The sequence below is a fragment of the Symphalangus syndactylus genome, chromosome 22, assembly GCF_028878055.3.
Source record: "Symphalangus syndactylus isolate Jambi chromosome 22, NHGRI_mSymSyn1-v2.1_pri, whole genome shotgun sequence".
NCBI classification, from domain to species: domain Eukaryota; kingdom Metazoa; phylum Chordata; class Mammalia; order Primates; family Hylobatidae; genus Symphalangus; species Symphalangus syndactylus.
The window spans coordinates 9694318-9707455 of record NC_072444.2 but is presented as its reverse complement, the minus strand read 5'-3'; the positions used below and the strand labels follow the sequence as shown (position 1 = coordinate 9707455).

Here is a 13138-nt window from a genome sequence, read left to right as displayed (position 1 = left end):
CAAAAAGAAAAGAAAAGAAAAGAAAAGAAAAGTTTAAAAAACCAGGCTTGCTGTCTCAAAATAACTGGTCAATAACCACGAATAATTTTGATCATTTTAAAACAAAAAGCTGCCTACAAGGAAAGAATACATTACAAAATCCCCCGGGATTCTACTGGCAACATACAATGTGTGGGAAGTTTGCAAACATACATTCTGGTACATTCTGTATAAAATGCACTAATGACCACAAATTATGTAATTCTACCAAAACATTCATCTAAATACTAGTTTCCATCAATACAGTATTCTCCTGTCTTCCAATAATTTGTACCCTGAAAGACCTGAAATATCAGAACATACTAAATATAAGAATGCAAGCATTCATCACAGTCCCAGCATTTATCAATGTCCTAAAACTTTTATTAAGACTTCATACCATTTTCCACAAGTGGTACATGCTATACAATCAAAAGTCATACTTAATAGCAAGAGATGAAAGTACAGTATAACTAAGACACAATATTGCAAAACTTGGTAATAAAAGTAGTACAGATTTACTGTAAAAATCTTTGTATTAGTTTCCTTGTATTAGTTCTAGAATTTAATGTGTTTTTTTTGTTGTTTTTTGTTTTTTGAGATGGAGTCTCGCTCTGTCGCCCAGGCTGGAGTGCAGTGGCGCGATCTCGGCTCACTCCAAGCTCCGCCTCCCGGGTTCATGCCATTCTCCTGCCTCAGCCTCCTTAATAGCTGGGATTACAGGCGCCCGCCACCACGCCCGGCTAATTTTTTGTATTTTTAGTAGAGACGGGGTTTCACCGTGTTAGCCAGGATGATCTCGATCTCCTGACCTCGTGATCCGCCCACCTCAGCCTCCTAAAGTGCTGGGATTACAGGCGTGAGCCACCGCGCCCGGCCAACGGTTTTTTTTTTTGGTTTTTTTTTTTTTTTTACCATTAATGTAACCTGACATTATTTTACATTCAATGAGATTCATCTTTTAAAATATCAAGTAATACAAAAGTTGTGACACAGAAGTAAAAAGTGGATTTTTAATGTAATTAAAATAAATATAATTAAAACTTAGTCAAACAGCTGATGAAATTACAAGACATGCCCTGAGTTAATCTTTTAAGTACCTTTAGAACATTTGGAAAGTAATGTCTTTTCACAATTTTCTAATTTCAATTCTTACTACTGGTTTCTAAATACACTTGTTTTACCACCTTTTTTGGAAATAGAGCTTGTCAGTATTCATTTGCCTTCATGGACAGAATTCTGAGAAAATTTAAAATTGAGAATAGAAATAGTATTTCCTAAGACTTTACACTTCTCTACCTGTGAATGCTGACAGTGAAAAAATAGAAACTTTGGTTTGATTCAAGAGCCACACAATTTTGAATACTATTGTGATTTCGCATGCTTAAAAATAAAAGCAGGCTCTTTCTGTAATATGGCGGCCATAAATTTTATTTTTACTCTTTAGAAGTTAGAAGGGAAATAATTAGTAACAAATATTTTATTTCAAAATTCGAATCAGATTCCTACCTCATAGTTTCTGTTTTGTCCCAAGTTCAACATACTACGTACCCTGTAAATGTAAATGGCCACAAGCAAGAAATTAGGTTGCTTCAATGTGTTGTTAAAGCTCTTAGGCTTAGGAAGAGAAATTAAATATATGTAGGGGTGTGTGTGTGTGTGTGTGTGTGTGTGTGTGTGTGTGTGTTTTGTTTGTTTAAAAGCACAGAATAGGCTGGGTGCAGTGGCTCACGCCTGTAATCCCAGCACTTTAGAAGGCTGAAGTGGGCGATCACTTGAGGTCAGGAGTTTGAAACTAGCCTGGCCAACATGGTGAAATTCTGTCTCTCTTAAAAATACAAAAACTTAATCTGGCATGGTGGCACGCGCCTGTAATCCCTGCTACTCAGGAGGCTGAGGGAGGAAAACTGCTTGAACTCAGAAAGCGGAGGTTGCAGTGAGCCGAGATTGCACCACTGCACTCTAGGCTGGGCGACAGGCAACTGAGTTAACACTCCATCTCAAAAAAAAAAAAAAAAAAAAAAGCACAGAATAAAGGTCAAATTGTTTTCCATGAAAACAAGGCATGTATCACTCTTAATTACAACTTCGAAAAAAGTGTCTACGTAGGGCAAAAAGTCTGATTTATAGGTGCTAGAAAGAGAATTTGCATGCAGCTAAGTATGTACAGAGATATTCAGGAGTTAACTGGATATCTATGACACAGTCCCACATAGAAAAAAGGTAGTCCATAGATTTGCTCACTGACTACACTGTATTTTAAGTTTATTTGCTACACTTTCCAAAGTGCCTTATATATTTTTTTTATTTTTAATTTTTTTTTGGGGGGGGGTAATAACTAAAACCTTTTTTTTTTTTTTTTTGGAGACAGCATCTTGCTCTGTCGCCCAGGCTGGAGCACAGTGGCATAATCTCGGCTCACTGCCACTTCCGCCTCCCCAGTTTAAGCAATTCTCATGCCTCAGCCTCCCAAGTAGCTGATATTACAGGTGTGTGCCACCACATCTGGCTGATTTTTGTAGCGATGGGGTTTTGCCATGTTGGCCAGGATGGTCCCAGACTCCTGGCCTCAAGTGATCCACCAGCCTCGGCCTCTCAAAGTGCTGGGATTACAGGTGTGAGGCACTACATCCTGCCTAAAACCTTTATTTGATATGATTTTCCAATAATAATAATATGCAAATTTGAAGTATGAATTCAAAGAACAGTGAAGTCTGAAATTTTAAAAGGTAGAATAGGTATTAGGGAACAAAAGGTAAAGGAAGATGAGAAGGTTTAATACTATTCATTATCTCCTCTCTGTACACAATGTTGCATATACACAACTATTTCATTTTTATCTTATTGATTTAATAATAGTGAAATCACCTTAAGTAACCTATGGTGTGTAGTTGGTGTCCAACCTTGGCGGGGAAGGTAGAAACATACATGATTAACAGTTTTCACCCACACATTTTAGACAATTTTTTTCTTTTTTTTTGGCCAAGATTTTAGTAGTAAATTCATAAACATAAGAAGCACTTTCACTCATTCAGTGTTAAAATAGAAAGCCAAATAGTGTCAACAGTAGTGGCTTAATTATTGGTACACAAGAAAAACAAAACACCAATAGGTTTTCTTAATTATGCACTTTAAATATTAATATGTGCATTTATTTTTACAGTTATAAATTTTTCATGTTTTAGACAACAGCTTTTAATAGTTTCAAATCCATTGAGACGTTGCTTTCAATTTGAAATAATGTGTGCATACACATATATAAAAAACAATCCAGTGTATGACTCAAGTGACAGATGTTTAAGATCAACAAATGCTTATTTTTCAACATGCAGTTAGGTAGAGAGGGAAGCAGGCCATGCGTGCGCGCTCTCTCTCTCTCTCTCTCTCTCTCTCTCTCTATATATATATATATATATATATATATAGAACCTGGGAGACAGCGAGACTCTGTCTCAAAAAAAAAAAAAAAAAAAGAAGTGAACAAAGGTTTACTCCAATACCTACAAATTTCTTATTGAAAATTAGACAAAATTAATAATGAATATTTTGGGAGAAAGGAGAACAACAGAGGCCATTTAAGGAAAACCTGTCTACACCATTCTTTAAAACCAATAATAGTGGGAAAGATAAGAGAACTATCATTTACTGAGCGTATATAATACACAAAGTTTTTTTTTTTTTTTTTTTTTTTTTTTTAAGAGATGAGGGTCTTATTATGTTGCCCAAGCTGGTCTCAAACTCCTGGGCTCAAGCAATCCTCCCACCTCAGCCTCCTGAGTAGCTGGGACTACAGGCATGTGCCACTGCATCCAACTCCAAGTAATTTTTATATTCCCTATCTCATCAAATTTTGTCTCCACAACTAAGACGCAGGTGGCATTATCATCCTCATGCTATAAACAAGGAAACTGGGATTCAGAGATTTAAACAATTTGTCCAAGAGTAACAGCAATAATGTTGCAGGCTGAAGTGAAAATACCTTAAATAAAGAGACTAGACGATAGTGATGATGACTGCAAATCATTGTAAATGTACTTAATCCCACTGAATTGTATACAGTAGTCTCCCTTTCCAAGGGGGGATACACTGCAAGACCCCCAGTTAACACCTAAACCCACAGATGGTACCCATATAGACTATCTTTTTTCCTATACATATATACCTATGATAAATTTTAACTCAGCAGTTTTCATGCACTGTGTGGCCAAAACCTGGAGTTTGAGGTATGACAGCAAAATTAGCATGAATTTCTTTTCCTTCTTCAAAAGTTCATGGACAGAAGATTAGTTCTTACCGTAGATTTTTTTTTCTTTCTTTTTGAGATGGAGTCTCTCCCTGTCACCAGGCTGGAGTGCAGTGGTGAGATCTCAGCTCACTGCAACCTCCGCCTCCTGGGTTCAAGCGATTCCCCTGCCTCAGCCTCCTGAGTAGCCGGGACTACAGACGTGTGCCACCACGCCCAGCTAATTTTTGTATTCTTAGTAGAGACGGGGTTTCACCATGTTGACCAGGATAGTCTCGATCTCAACCTCATGATCCGCCCGCCTGGGCCTCCCAAAGTGCTGGGATTACAGGTGTGAGCCACCACACCCAGCCCTACAATAGATCTTAACAATCTCAGCATACGATTTTTTTCTTTCCTTATTTAGTAGAGAACTTTTACCTTTTCACTTAATGCACTTCCCTTTGGCGTATCTGTATTGCCAGCAACACTACTCTTGCTCTTCAGGGCCATTAAGTAAAATAAGAGTTACTCGGGCCGGGTGCAGTGGCTTATGCCTGTAATCCCAGCACTTCGGGAGGCGGAGGTGGGCGGATCACAAGGTCAGGAGTTCGAGACCAGCCTGGCCAACATGGTGAAACCCCATCTCTACTAAAAATACAAAAATTAGCTGGTCATGGTGGTGCGTGCCTGTAATCCCAGATACTCACGAGGCTGAGGCAGGAGAACTGCTTGAACCAGGACCCGGGAGGCGGAGGTTGCAGTGAGCTGAGATCACGCCATTGCACTCCAGCCTGGGCAAGAGTGAAACTCTGTCTCAAAAAAAAAAAAGTTACTTGAACACACAAGTACTGCAGATACCTCAACAAATGATCTGATAACTAAGACGGCTCCTAAGTGAGTAACAGGCGGGAAGCGTCTACACCATGAATATGTTGGATAAAGGGATGATTCATGACCCAGGCAGGAAAGAGCAAAATGGAGAGAGACTTCATCACACTACTCAGATCGGTGCACAATTTTAAACTGATGAATTGTTTGCCTGTGAAATTTTCCATTTAATATTTTCAGACCAAGGTTGACAGCAGATAACTAAAACCACCAAAAGCAAAACTACAGATGGGGGGGTACTACCTTACTTAAAAATGGTTAAAAAAGTTAATTTTATCGTACGTATATTTTACAATAAAAAATACAAAAAAAACCTAAGAGATTAGAAATGCCAAAAAAGATCAAATCTATAAAGTATTTAAAATATGAAATAAATGGAGAAAAATCAGTATTTAGAAAACATTGTCAGAAAAACTGAATACCAATATGCAAAAAATATCCACATCAACATATGCTATAAGTAATTATAAATATATTAAAAAACTAAGCATTCAAAAAACTTTGGAGAAAACAGAACAGTAAGCTTATCTCACTATGGAAAAGAGATGAATTTATGGTCAATTCAAAGAAAGCATAAACAAGAATTTGACAAATCCAATTATGTAAAATAGACTTTCATGCAATGAAAAAAACAAATCTAAGATTAAAATATTATAAATTCAGGCAATATCTGCAAGAATTATGATAAATAAAACAACGTTTATAACATAAACCAAACCAATCAACATTTCCCCATCATTATTATTATGGAGCAAACAATGACTAACTCATAAACCTGTCAAAGGATAAAAACAGGCAGTTTAAACCACAGAGATTAAATCAGCACTTGAGAAAAAAGACTGTCTCACTACTAATTGGAGAAATATAAACTGCAATATTCTTAAGATACGACTTCATACATATTAAGCTACCAAAAAAAAATCTAAACAATGAAACCAAATGTTATCTGGGTTATGAGAAGATAAAGACATATTCAGTCAGGCACAGCTGTAAAATCACATGTGTCTTCAGACTGTTCCTGGATAAAGTATAAAAGAGGTCATAAGATTGACCACGGCCTAATCTGAATAATTTTTCTTAGGTGCTCACCCAAGAATTACATACAGGAGGGAAAGAAGCAAACTCTACTTTTAAAAATAGTGTAAGTTTGTTGTCTACAGAAACGAAAAATGAGAAACAACCAACATATGAACAATAAGTTTAACTATACCGTAACTGTAAACTATTTCAATACAAGCTTATTTAAAAGGTGAAAAAATACATGTTTTTATGTTAGTTTAATAATAGCTTACATATAATTTGATAAGAATCAAAAGCAGATACAAAGCTTACATTTAAAAGTATAGTAAAATGTTTAAATATATATTTTTAAATGCTTATATAAAAAATGTTCAAGACATTAAGCTAAAATTAGACACAAATTCTTCCATTCTTGCCCCCAACTTTTTCCATTGGAAAAAAATTTCAGTTTTGAGAGAAAAGCAATTCAAATTGCAGTGATCCTGCATTACCTAAAAAATCTTACCCTGTTTGTGACAACAGTATAGGCAGAAAGATTCATTTGATTTTTTGGCTGTGTCATCTCTTCCCTAAGAAGTTATTTAGACACTGTACACAAACTCAGGGTTGGTTCATTTCACAGCTCTAAGCAAAAGTAACGAAATTCCAATAGTTAAAGAATTTGCTATTGGAAGAGACTTCACATTTGGTTTCACTCTATTGGACAGATACAATTCTCTCTTGGAAATGCAAGAAAATATATAACAAAAGATGCTACAAAGGATAAAGAGTATCACAGATCATTAAATGTAATCCTTATTTTAAAGTTGAGGAAATTAAACAAAAGAGAAGGCACTGCCTCATGAACCTGTAAGCAGCAGAAACAGTGGGGGAATCCAAAACTCTGAACTCCCTTGTCTGAAGTTTTTTGTCCTCTTTATGTGGAATTGAGCATAAAATCCTCCCTTTTAAAATTACATTCCTTTACGCCTGTAATCCCAGCACTTTGGGAGGCTGAGGTGGGTGGATCTCCTGGGGTCAGGAGTTCGAGACCAGCCTGGCCTACATGGTGAAACTCTGTCTCTACTAAAAATAAAAAAAATTAGCGTGGTGGCAGGCACCTGTAATCCCAGCTACTTGGGAGGCTGAGGCAGGAGAATCGCTTGAACCCGGGAGGTGGAGGTTGCAGTGAGCCAAGATAGCACCACCGCACTCCAGCCTGGGCAACAAGAGTAAGATTCCATCTCAAAAAAAAAAAAAAAAAAAGAAAAATTACATTCCTAATATTATTACCTTAGGCTACTTTTTCTTTCATTACATCTCTATCCTATGTTACATTACTTTGATCTTATGATATAACATCATGTTCTTAACGTTTTTAAATATTTTAAATTTAAACTCAAAATTTCTTTTTCAATGTACGGATTGGCACTTTAAGGACCTCCTAAAAATCCAAAAATAACATTCCTTTTTTTTTTTTCTTTAGAGGAATAAAGAGCTTAGTTGAACAAAGAGCTACTTCTGAATCTGGCAGCCCTCAGAATCAGAAAAGATTCAGACTCAGAGAGCTCCCTGACATTCTTTTTATGCTACGTATTAACTCCCTGTACAGCCTAGCAAAAAAACCCACAAAAACAAATTGATTTCTCTTTATAACCGTAAGTCCTTAATTTACAATGTACAGACTTTGATTTACTGGGTTTTTTTGTTTGTTTGTTTTTTGATTTTTTGAGACAGGATGGAGTACAGTGTCACAATCTCACCTAGGCTGGAGTACAGTGGCACAATCCTGGGTCACTGCAACCTCTGCCTCCTGGGTTCAAGCGATTCTCATGCCTCAGCCTCTGGAGTAGCTGGGACTACAGGTGTCCACCACCATGCCCGGCTAATTTTTGTATTTTTAGTAGAAACAGGGTTCCAGCATGTTGGCCAGGCTGGTCTCGAACTCCTGGTCTCAAGTGATCACCCGCCTTGGCCTCCCAAAGTGGGATTACAGGCTTAAGCCACAGTGCCCGGCCTGATTTACTGTTAATTAAACAGGTAATTTTATTTTATTTTTTATATATATATACAGAGCAGTGACACAATCTCGGCTCACTGCAACCTCCACCTCCTGGGTTCAAGCAATTCTCCTGCCTCAGCCTCCCAAGTAGCTAGGACTACAGGCACATGCCACCACACTCGGCTAATTTTTTGTATTTTAGTAGAGACAGAGTTTCACCATGTTGCCCAGGCTGGCCTCAAACTCCTGAGCTCAAGTGATCTACCCACCTCGGCCTCCCAAACTGCTGGGATTACAGTCATGAGCCACCATGGCCGGCCAAAACAAGTAATTTTAACTGGGGCTGGGGGTCAAAGTGGGAAGGGGTGGCTGAGGCAGGAGGATCCCTTGAGCCCAGGAGTAATCTGGTAATCTGGTTATGTTGACCAGCCTGGACAACACAGCAAGAGACCCTATCTATTTAAAAAACAAAAAAAGGAGAGAGAAGAAGAAGAAAAAAAATGAGGGTGGGCGGGGGAAAGGAGAGAGGGAGGGAAGAGGAGAAGGAAGGAAAGGAAAGAGGGGGTAGAAGAGGAAGAGAAGAGGGGGGAAATTCCCTTCCCCAAACACATATACACACAGTTATCATGAAATAGATTTCTAGCCAAAGATGGGTCCATATCCTAATACCCAGATCCTGTGAATGTTCCCTTATTTGGAAAAACAGTCTTTGCATATGTTATTAAGGATTTTGAGATGAGGTTACACATAGGCCCTAAACGCCATCACAAATATCCTTATAAGAGAAAAGCAGACATTTAACACACATACAGAGAAGACAGCAATGTGAAAATGGAAGAGACTGGAGGGTTATGGTCAAGGAATGTCAGCAGCCACCAGAAGCTGGGAGAGGCAAGGGACGATTGCCCCTAAAGCCTCTGGAGGAAGTTCAGCCCTGCCAACACCCTGATTTCAGACTTCTGGCCTCCAGAAGTGAAAGAATAAATTTCTGTTGTTTTAAGCCTCAAAGTCTGTTTGGGGTAATTTGTTATGGCAGCCACAGGAAACTAATACAAATAGCAAAGTTTATGTTTTTTGTTTGCTTGGTTTTGCTATTACCTGTCTGTTTGGGCTTGTTGACCATCTCCTGACCACTGAATGAAACAGACAAACTGAAAACGAAAGTGGGAAATGAAGAAATGTAAGTAAAGGGCTGGGTATGGTGGCTCACACCTGTAATCCCAGCACTTTGGGAGGCGAAAGCAGGTGGATCACCTGAGGTCAGGAATTCGAGACCAGCCTGGCCAACATGGTGAAACCCCGTTTCTACTAAAAATACAAAAATTAGCCGGGCATGGCGGTGGGCATCTGTAATTCCAGCTACTCAGGAGGCTGAGGCAGGAGAATCACTTGAACCCAGGAGGCAGAGGTTGCAGCGAGCCGAGATCATGCCACTACACTCTAGCCTGGGCTACTGAGTGAGACTCCGCCTCAAAAAAAAAAAAAAAAGAAAGAAATATAAATAAGATAAGAGAACACAACTATATATACAGCTGAAAAAAATGCTTCCAGACATTAAAAATAATAAACATAAAACACTTAAAAATTTTCCAAATAATCGTCAAGTTTGCCTCTCTAATGAAAGTGTTACATAATTCCAAAGCTAGCATTCTCCTGCTGTCACTCTGGGATAAACCTTAAATTTATATAGTGGAAGGAATACCCAGGTAACAGTAACACTGGCAGTCCCAGGTGCTTCATGGATCTTGAGAAATCTTACAAGATCTTTCCAAAGCCTTAACAAACACAACACTAGTATTTGCAAGACAGCACCTAAAGTCTGCATACATTCACTATACTGTTTTTTGTTTTGAGATGGAGTCTCCCTCTATCACCCAGGCTGGAGTGGTGTACTCTTAGCTCACTGCAACCTCAGCCTCCCAGGTTCAAGCAATTCTACTTCAGCCTCAGGAGTAGCCGGGATTACAGGAGCCTACCACCACGCTCGGCTAATTTTTGTATTTTTTAGTAGAGATGGGGTTTCACCATGTTGGCCAGGCTGGTCTCGAATTCCTGACCTCAAGTGATCTGCCTGCCTCAGCCTCCCAAAGTGTTGGGATTACAGGCGTGAGCCACTACACCTGGCCTCACTATACTGTTTGATGTGTTCTGCTTAGGGAAAAAAATTACTGCTAGAGTTAAACCTGAAATATATAAAAGTCCTTCTTTCCAATTTATCTTAAATAACAATCTTAGGTAAACTATGCCTCAAGATTGAAGCTCATATTTTTCCGTTTTGATTGAAGTTCCTATTTTGCATTTCTCTCATGTAGTAGTTATATAGTAATATGCTCCTCCATAAATAATTTACTAAATATTTAATTTTTAACTTTGTAACACTGTGCTTAGCACTGTATCAAGAACGTTGAAACACATCATAAGATGGTACTAAATGATCAGAAATTTTTTTCATTGGAAAAACATGACTTTTCTAACTCAACAATTGCTTTTTTGCATGTACTTTTCTTTGGGATTTCTTTTTTGTGTGTCTTGAATAGAGCCCTGAAATTCCTTCTAAACATATTCATAGAATATTTCAAGCTGGAACACTGAAACAGAATCCAGGATAAAATATGCCAGGTATCAAAAATGACACATTCTGAAAGAAATCATAATTACTTTTGGCTGCTGCATCAAAAGTTCATGTCAGTGTTGAATATGCCATTTAACTATCCTTTACAAAAATGTACAGATCAAACAGAATGAAACTATAAAGGCTCAGCTAATTTAACCAAGTAAAGTTGTTAATTCCAACTTCAAGCAACAAAGTAAATAAGGGTAAAATTTAGGAACTTAATCATTTCTTGATAAAGACTCTTAATTGAAACAATTTCCCCAGGGGCTCTCTGTACTATTCTCTGCTTAGCCTAAATGAAAGGATCTAATCTACAGAGGCCAATAGTCCCAAACTTTTGGAATCTCCTCTGAATGCAACTCAAAATGATGACACACAAATTGAATTCATTCCCCAAAATAAAATTGTGTGACATATAAAGCATTTTGGGACAGATAGGAACTGAAAAAATAGTCTTGCAAAAAACAGAACCAAAACTAGTAGCAGTATCTTATAAACCAATAACATGTTAGTTATAGCCAGAAATAAAAATTAAACTATATGAATGCAAAGTGGTATCCTGAATTGGATCTTTGAGTAGAAAAAAGATAATAGTAGAAAAAGTAGTAAAATCTGAATAAAGTCTGGAATCTAGTAAACAGTAATGAGCTGCATTCAGAGGAGATTCCAAAAGTTTGGGACTGTTGGCCTCTGCAGATTTAGATCCTTTCATTTAGGCTAAGCAGACACTAGTACAGACAGCCCCTGGGGGGAGGGGGGGAATATATATGTATATATGATACCAGCACACACTTACTAGAATGTCTAAAAATTAAAAAACTGGCCAAATGCTGGCAAGGATGTGGAACTACAAGAACTCTGTACAACTAGAACAATGTACAATTAGAAATTGCACACTGCTGGTAGGAATGCAAAATGGTACAGTACAGCCAATCATGGAAAACAGTTTGGCAGTTCCTTTTAAAGGTAAACATACACTTACTATACAACCCTGCAATCCCATTCCGAGGTATCTACCTAAGTGAAAAGAAGACTTATGTTCACATAAAAACCTGTATGTAAATGTGTACAGTAGCTTGTTCATATATATGCCAAAGACTGGAAACAACTCAAATGCCCCTCATACTGGCACATGAATAAACAAACTGCAGTATACCCATACAATGGAATACTGTACAGTAAATCACAGAACAATCTGGAAGAAACTCAAATGCATTATGCTAAGTGGACAAAGCCAGACTCAAAAGCCTACATATTGTATAATTCCATTTATATTACATAACTACAAGGACAGAAAACAGATCAGTGGTTGCCAGTGTTGGGGATGGGAAAAAAGGTTGACTATAAAGAGGCACAAGGGATCCTTTTTGGGATTGATGAAACTATTCTATATATATATATATATTTTTTTTTTTTTTTTTTTTTTTTTGAGAGAGAATTTCACTCTGTTGCCTAGGCTGGAGTGCAGTGGCGTGATCTCGGCTCACTGCAAGCTCCACCTCCCAGGTTCATGCAATTCTCCTGCCTCAGCCTCCCAAGTAGCTGGGACTACAGGCACGTGCTACCACACCCAGCTAATTTTTTTTTTTTTTTTTTTTTTTTTTTTTTTTGAGATGATGTCTTCCTCTGTCACCCAGGCAGGAGTGCAGTGGCCCAATCTTGGCTCACTGCAACCACTACCTCCTGGATTCAAGCAATCTTCCCACCTCAGCCTCCTGAGCAGCTGGGATTACAGGTGCGTGCCACCAGGCCTGGCTAATTTTTTTGTATTTTTAGTAGAGACAGCGTTTCACCGTGTTGCCCAGGCTGGTCTTGAACTCCTGACCTCAAGTAATCCAACTGTCTTGCCCTCCCAAAGTGCTGAGATTACAGGTGTGAGCCATTGCACCCAGCCTAATTTTTGTATTTTTAGTAGAAATGGGGTTTTACCATGTCGGCCAGGCTGGGCTTGAACTCCTGACCTCAGGTGATCCACCCGCCTTGGCCTCCCAGAGTGCTAGGATTACAGATGTGAGCCACCGCACCTGGCCCTCTGTATCTTGATGTGGTTTTACAAAATTGTATGCATCTGTAAAACTTACAGAACTGTACGTTTAAAAGAATTAAATGTATGTAAATTATACCTCAACAGTTATAATAGGATCTACTTAGATTTTTAGACAAAATCACATATGAAGCTGCATAAAATTCTATGACTGTAATACAAACAAATGAAATTATAAACACAGACCACAGTTTTTTATGAGTACAGAGATCTGGAATGTTGGCCAACAAAATTATAAACATAGTTGGAACAATAAACAGTTTATTTATGAGTAACGAGATCTGAAACATTGGCAGATAAAACCATAAAAAAGTTGGATCAACAGTTTATTTATGAGTACAGAGATTT

At 38.0% G+C, this 13138-nt stretch overlaps 1 protein-coding gene and 1 long non-coding RNA gene across 8 annotated transcripts in view; both read right to left on the bottom strand.

Annotated features, from left to right (window-relative positions):
* The window catches only part of LOC134735618 (uncharacterized), a 290658-nt gene extending 288661 nt beyond the window's left edge, over positions 1-1997 (bottom strand). Inside the window, exon 1 of the long non-coding RNA XR_010118894.1 lies at positions 901-1997. This is a non-coding gene — a long non-coding RNA (uncharacterized lncRNA). The remainder of the gene's footprint in view (positions 1-900) is intronic.
* Positions 1-13138, bottom strand: part of EYA3 (EYA transcriptional coactivator and phosphatase 3) — a 121709-nt gene that overhangs the window by 93623 nt on the left and 14948 nt on the right. Inside the window, exon 1 of one of the 7 annotated variants that reach the window (XM_063631446.1) lies at positions 4951-5047. The exons of the other annotated variants lie outside the window; for them this stretch is intronic. The gene's annotated coding sequence lies outside the window, so the exon portion shown is untranslated. Of the gene's footprint in view, positions 1-4950; positions 5048-13138 lie in introns of those variants that run through there. 7 annotated transcript variants of the gene reach the window in all.